The sequence below is a fragment of the Limulus polyphemus genome, unplaced genomic scaffold (assembly GCF_000517525.1).
Source record: "Limulus polyphemus unplaced genomic scaffold, Limulus_polyphemus-2.1.2 Scaffold193, whole genome shotgun sequence".
NCBI lineage: Eukaryota > Metazoa > Arthropoda > Merostomata > Xiphosura > Limulidae > Limulus > Limulus polyphemus.
In genome coordinates this window covers 824,504-832,299 of record NW_013665803.1, presented here as the reverse complement: position 1 = coordinate 832,299, position 7,796 = coordinate 824,504, and the positions used below count along the sequence as shown (strand labels likewise).

General features: G+C 34.8%; 1 protein-coding gene across 4 annotated transcripts in view; it reads left to right on the top strand.

Annotated features, from left to right (window-relative positions):
- The first annotated feature begins 5,314 nt into the window (after positions 1-5,314).
- The window catches only part of LOC106478251 (RNA-binding protein with serine-rich domain 1-A-like), a 26,612-nt gene continuing 24,130 nt past the window's right edge, over positions 5,315-7,796 (top strand). For 2 of the 4 annotated variants that reach the window (XM_022381812.1, XM_022381811.1), the window contains exons 1-2: positions 5,341-5,434; positions 5,966-6,079. The gene's annotated coding sequence lies outside the window, so the exon portion shown is untranslated. Of the gene's footprint in view, positions 5,435-5,965; positions 6,080-7,796 lie in introns of all 4 variants that reach the window. The other 2 variants (XM_013938780.2, XM_013938781.2) reach the window with 2 other exon arrangements.

Here is a 7,796-nt window from a genome sequence, read left to right as displayed (position 1 = left end):
TGTTATAAAGGTTGTTAAGTTTAAAGTGACTGTGGAAATTCTGTGTATTACAAAGTTGTATCAAAAAAAGAATAAACTAGTTTTGATCAAGAAGTGACTTGTATTGCTGAAGTTCCTCGGAAAGAATTTATACCGGAAATTAACAAACAAGCAGATACGCAACAGCACTATATAATTAGTTGGCCATTATTTGTCATCATTTGCAAGACTATGAAATTAGAATTAGAACCAATAGTTTCAACATCTTTGGAAGTGCGGCCAATGAGAAGATGTTCTGCATTAAAGAAAGCTTGTAGGTACACAAGGTTCGTCCTAAGTTGAACAACGAAACAGCGTCATCTTTGTTTCTGAAACTATGATTTAATCGTTGCCTGAGGATGGTTTAAATGAAACCGAAAACTTGTAAATGCAATATTATGAACAGTACTTAGAAGATATTTGAATTAGTTATAGTTATGTTAAAGATTTGTAAGAGCAGTCAGTACGAAATTATAAAAAAAAACTTAACACTTACAGACGAAACGTGTTACCCTTCCTTCAAAGTAAGTTTACGGACTTAAAACGCTAAAATCCGGGGTTCGATTCCCCGATGTGGCTTTACTATAAAACAAACAAACAATTTATTCAAAGTAATATCCCAAGGCAGCACAGTCCGTATGAAAAAGGTTAAATCTCGCGAGCACAGTAACTCGGGAAAGTGTTTATTGGAAGAAACACCGATTTCTCTTTCTTCTTTTTTGTATCAGAGGTATTTTATCGATGTTTATCGGTTAAAACCGAAAATCAGAAGTTCTAGATATAGATAATCGTGGATCTGTTTGTATAATAGCCTCAGGTCAAGGATAGATACCACAACAGTCATTAAAGAGAACTTGAATTGGTTTGCTCAAACTTCTTTTTTTGGTTGTGGTTTAGGAACATACCATAGGTTTTTCTTTTTTGTATTATTATATATTCTAAGTGTATTGTTTGTACTGAATATGTACAGGTTTTTTCATAACACATGGTCAAGAAAACCATTAAGTTAATCTTGTTTCAAGTTACTTTGGTTTCTTTGTCATTTTCAAAGTTGGTAATATCTTCTGCAAAGAGCATTTCTTACAGTGATCTTGTTTCAGGAAGTCGATAGCAGTGTACTTCAATTATTTTACATGTAAATCTAAAGGTTAACGCCTCATCTATGTGGAATAAAAATGACCAGTCACGTGGTAGCACATATTTCACTAGATATATGTAAGGTTTTTTGGAGGTAGAAACCTTGCATTTAATTAGTCTGATTCTAATCTTTACCAACAAGAGAAAACTACGAGAAGAAGCAACCATTCATTGTTCCCAAAGCAAACACACACACACACACACACACGGTGTCTGTCTTTAGTGTTAAAGATTGTTGTCGTTGTTTTTTACACACTGTGTACAGCGTGGTTATTTCTTTGCTTAACCACAACCATTACAACTTATAATCCACATCTTGAATGAATCTCCTGTTTGGTGGACTGATCCAAAATTGTTCAAAAGTATTTACAGTTCACCTGGAAAAAAAAATAGAGAGTAGATTATGAACAAGAAATTTTGATGCTATTTTCATTTAAAAATACTTCTGAGTTTGAAGTAAAATATAATTTTCTACAATTCAAAGAATGTATAAATTATAAGAAGAGGTACTTACTAGAGGAAGATGGTTGTCCAAGCGAGTTACTGCATCTAGGAAAAGTTGTTGGATTTTTGCTGCTGTTATGAAGGTTCATGAGTATGATATCACCTTGACCTCACTCTCAAGAGGATCAACTGCCAACATCCATGCATCCAGATCATTGGTCGACAGAGTTCTCCCACTAAGAGTCGATAATGATGCAAGGAGGACAGAATCTGAAGGTCACAATGGAGTTGTGGCATTTGAAGAGTCTGAGACCACTGGGGGGGGGGGGTAGTGTGATCTAACAAGTCAGTCCTTTAGCATATGAGATACAGCTGTGGAAAAGTAAGCAAAGGTGTATTGTACATGTCGGTCAGCTGCATTTGTATGTGACTGGCAAACCTCTGGTGAACTGGTTTGATGAAAGATAGCTAGCTTAAAAGGTTTCAAGTCAGATAACGATGAGAACTCTGCGTTATCCCCCTACAACAATGAAGATAAGGTGGTAAGAGCTAAGGGCACTTATCTGGTTGTTCACAGTGAGTCAGATGAATAAAGGTTTGATCCAGTGGCAATACTCAGCACCAATAGGTCAAGAACCCAGTGACTGTAGAAAGTTGACAAACTTTGCCTTCCAAGCTATCAAGTGATGTTTACTGAGCAATGAATACACTTTCTACTTGATTATCAACAGTTAAGACAATCATTAATTTGAGTAATTAATAATTTATAGGAAGTAGTGCTGTTTAGTTCCTGAGGTATTAGGTAATAATACGTAGCAGAATATATGGACTACATTTTTCAACTACAGCTCTTTTAATACAGTTAGGGTTTCTGGTGCGAGTTGATATAATGTCTAATGCAGTGAACGTTTGCACAAATGAATATGAGAGTTGAGTATTCGAAAATATAGCTGAAATACTTGGAGACCTTTGCTTTTTAGGTTATTGAGTGATTTTCTCTGGGACAAAACATCTGATGTTTCACAAGAATCACTATCTTACTGTAATAGAGTAGTGAGTGCTCTACAGAAATGTCACTAGAGTCTTTGCTTATTACTTTTTGAGGCTAAAAGAGGTTCCCCATAAGTAACGATAGAGTTGTGTTTTTATTTTGATATATATTATAGTGACAGAGTGAATAATTAATTTTACTTACGATAATTTTAAATGAAAAGACTTAGTTCAGCTGAGTTCAATCTGTGATTGTTTATTTCACGAGAACCTGAAAAGAAAAATGGCTTGAAGGTAGTAGCATCTAACCCAACCAAGCTACAAACTGTAGCTCTGGAAAATAACCCAAGATGGTTATGATGTGAGTTGAGTGAGAAGATGGAGGCTATCTGTTTAAAAGCCATTAGTGTATGTGTAACATTGTAATGGAGGTAAATTTATATGGTAATATACATGTCTAATTAAATACACTTGATCCCACACATGTAGGAATATTACAGGAAGCACTCATGAAAGTTGTATAGCATGAATAAATCAATTAAATGAGAAACACAATTATTTAGCTATTAGCGAAAGGAAGTAAAGAATGTGATTCCAGTGTTGAGACTTTGCCATATGCAGTTAACACAATGACTGGCCTTTGAAAATTTTTGTTATTTTAATTATTACTTGAGGGAGAATGTTTCAGTTTCGAAAATGAAACTTTGGTAGGAAGTGAATATTCATGGAAAGATAAAAGTAACAATGAGACTCATGCTTCTTTCGAGAGAAAATGCAATTTCATCCGCAGTTTTATTAGTAGCGCAATACTACATATGAGGGAAAACACAGTTTTATCTGTGGTTTTCCAGTAAGAATAAGGTGGGATATTTCATTTGTTTAGAATCAGAATATCTGAGTAGGTGAAATTATCTAAAATACATGGAACTTACAAGCAGTAACTTAAATATCATAACAAATATGAACTTGATGTAACCAATGTTTTATTTGGGTGGGATAAAATATTTCTAATTATGCAGACTGAATTTTTGAAGATTTGTTTGTAGTTAAGCACAAAACTACACCAAGGGCTATCTGTGCTCTGCCAACCACGAGTATGGAAACCCGGTTTCTAGCGTTGTAAGTCTGTAGACACACCGCTGTGCCATTGTAACATTTTTGTAACATTGTTTCAGCACAAGGAGCAGCCATGATACTAAAATGCATGCTGTAGTAATACTAAGGGAGAACGAAAAAATAGCATCCCTGGGGTGAAACTTTAAAAAAAACAACAAAAAACACCGTTGCTAGTACTAAACTTGTAATTGAGGGAAGATCCCAAAAGGAAAGACAAAGGAGAGGTTGTTGTTTCTAAAGGCAAAATTAAGAATAAGTTTTACCTGAACTGGGTCACTGTGCATGTGTAGGACCTGCTTTTCTGAGAACATACTGCTCTTTACTGTTCAAATAACAATAGAACCTCACAGCTAGTTGGGTATTGGACAAACATGGTCCTAGTGATACACTTTGGATCAATCCTTTCATGGGCACCATGGGATACACGTTCTCTGGGTGTATACTACATGATGCACATGTGAACACCATAGAAGTGTGGTTTGACTAAGGTGTCTCAAGGATTACTCAGCTTCTAAATCCAGTTTTAGGACCAAGTAATGGTTTTAACTATCTGGTTACAAATCCCTTTAACCCACACAGCTAGCTGATCTTTAGACCAGTCAGAAGGCATTGTTGGCACACAGATCTGGCATCGAGGATTTTGCCGAGTCAGTAGTCAGGCTTACCTTAAAATCTCTGGAAGCTGAATCACCTCAAGTAGAGGAGAGCAGCATCCCCCAAAACCCAGTTATTGCCAGACACTACAGAAGACACGCCCATACCTCCAACCACCGTTACACTGGTAGAAGTCATACCTCCAGTGCTTGCACTCAATGCAGAGCAACAGTTGTTGGAAGGAAACCAATCCCTTCAATGTTGTCCTATTTCAAGACATTGACAATATCAGAAGTGTGTGCACTTTTGGCTTGACACTACATCCCCAAACCAAACTAAACCTTCCTGGAGCTAAGGTCTCTTTGAGAGATACAAACACCACGGAAGAAAGAAAGAGAAGAATGACTGCTGCTTCATAATCAAAACTGAAACACCAGCATGCTCTGTTCACCATGGATATCAAAACAGTAGTAAGCCTGCATATATAATGCTGAATCACTGGTGAGGGGGAGGGGCTTTCGCCAAAATGTGTACGCTGGAAGTGCCATAGATAGAATGGATTAAAGTCCAGAGGTACAGCTTTTGAGTGAATTATTCGTTTTTTTTTTAAACATTGTGACAAGTTTCGACCACTCGTATGGCCATCACCGTAGACGACAGTTACCTGATATGATGGCCACATGAGTGGTCGAAACATTGGAATAAAGTTTAAAAATAAATATAAAAAACTCCACTCAAAAGATGTACATTTGGACTTTTATTGAAAGTCACAATGGATTTCCTCACCTAACAACAAATGGAATGGATGCTGTTTGTTTTTTTAAGTTTTCTCCCTTTCTTTTCATCTTAAGCTAATTTTTTGTTGCGTAATATATTAATTTTATAGGAATTTTGTAAAACATTATGCGATTGTTTCGTATTACTGCTTATTCTATTCATCAAGTTTGATTCCAATACTTTGTTATCGTTTCACAATTTTTTAAAGAAAATATATGATAACTTATCCAATTCTCCAAGATAGGGCGTCACAAAGCTCGTTAGCCCTAGGAACTACTGATACCTGTATCGTTACGAATTATTGTTACATTTACAGTTACTGAGATAGTGCTACTATTAGTATTACCAACACTGTATTGTAAGTTATGTCTAATTAAATTGAATAATTGATGTAAATACATTTTCAATGTTTATATGTTTTGAAAACAAATATTATGGCATTTTAAAGTTAGAATACTATAATAATGGTTAAATTATTTTAACTCCTATTCCTAAGCCTAATCTCACACAAGGTACATTGTTACTGTTAGTGTTACTAGTATTATACTGTATTACTATTACTATTAATAGCATTACAAATTCAAAATGAAATATTGTGTGTAAAACTGTTACTTTTTAATTTTATTTTATAAAAGTAAAATATCAGTATAGAAGTTTTTTTTTATATTGTTTTCGGGATATGTGAACTTGTAAAATAAGTACCTAGCATAGTTAAGACTAGTTTTTAGAGTTAAGCGTTCACAGTTTGTTTGGTGTGATGGGTGCAATTAGTATTTTATTTGGGACCTCGGGACTAGTAGTAGCATATATTTTTAAGGAAGATAGTACTAGTGCCACTACTGATAGTAGTGAAGATGTGCAATTTTTATGTAGAGTTTATAAATTATAGGTTGGAGGAGCAGTTGGAGGCTATCCTAATTAAAGTAGAGGCAATAGATAGAAGAGAAGGGTAAACTGTGGGAAATGAAAGCAGGATTTCAACTTCAGTTCAATATCACGAGTGGTAAGATTACAGTTACGTTTGTGATATACCTCTCTGACTCTTCAATATCACACGAGTAGTAGGATGATAGTTCAGGTTGTGATATTCAGAGGAGCTTAAGTGTTTAGTTTTATATGCAAGGGATACATAAGCTGACAATGACTTTCAGTTTCAGGAAGTTAGAAAGAGGACCATTAGGGTTAAAACTAAAAGTAGAGGATTTATTTGTTATGAGCTTATTCTATTGAGCAACAGATTTCAGACCTTGGTTTGTGCAGATGAGAAACTGTTGGATTTGGAGGGAAGGAAAGCAAAAGGGTCAGAGAAGGATGTGGAAGATAAACTAGTTTTAGAAGGTTTAGTGAGAGGTAATTCCTTGACAAGGCATGTGGATAGGATAGTCTGTGGGGTAAATAGGGAGAAAAGAATTAGATAATGCTACAGCCAGGAACACAGGTGGAGGATATAACTAACAGAGCAAGAGATATAATAAAGAGGGCAAGCAATAATGCAGTTTTTGTTGTGTACATGGGAGGTTAATGATATAGGGAAAGGTAGGTCAAAGAAGCTAATTAATAAGTACAAGGGATTGATAAAGGCCATAACTTAATTGTGTCAGGTATATTACTGAGAATTAATTGTGGGATAAAATTATGAGTAGGTCACTAGAGCTAAATGCTAGGCTTAGGTTTATATGTAAGGATGAGCAGATAGGCTAGTTGGACTTGTGGAATCAGTTCAATGGGAAAAGGGAGTTTTTTGAAATGGATGGTTTACATTTAAATAGGGTAGGGTCTGGCTTGTTTGTAGCTGAAAGGGGAGTTTTAAACTAGGATTAAAAAGTGGTAAGGGCCAGGATAAACTAAATGCAAGAACAAAAATATAGATAAATTTTAGCATAGGAAATAAAAACAGAAGTAGTTCTAAGGATAGGCTTAATTGTTACTATTGTAAAACTAGAAATATAAGAAATAAAATAGATGACCTTAACACACTGGTAGGGATGGAGGATTTTGATATGATGGGAATAACTGAAACATGGTTAAATGTTGATGATTTTGATGACTGATATTTCTTTGAAATACATTGTTATAGGTTATTTAATAGGGATAGATTACTAAAGAGAGGGGAAGGAGTGGTTTTATATGTAAAATGTGAGTTGCATCCTGTTGAACTTGAGGATATGAAAGATAATAGCAAGGAGGTTGAATCCTTTTGGGTTTCTATTAGCAGATATAAAGGGAAAAGGCTTTTAGTGAGAATTTATTACAAACCACTACGTGATACTAATGAAATAAATGAGAAACTTTAGTGAGACTAAGATTTCAACTGTTAATGAAGTCATAATTATGGGTGATCTTAATTTTAGGCATATAGATCGGAAAAGCTAGAGTCAAACTGTGATGGTAAAAGGTTTTTGGAAATTTCACGATGTATACTTCACCAATTAATCAAGGAACCTACTATAAACAATGTTATCTTAGGTTTATTGTTGACTTCTAATACATAAATTGTTGAAAGGGTAGAAATTGGGGAACATCTGGGTGCAAGTGATCATTGCTTTATTAGGTTTGATGTTTTGCTACATATGGAGATAAGGAATAATAATATTTTGGTTACAAATTTTTAAAAAAGCAAATTTTGAAGCGATGCAACAAGAATCGTATGTTGTGAATTGGGCAGCTGAGTTATTTGGAGATACTGATCAGATGTGGAAAATTTTTAAAGATAAACTTTT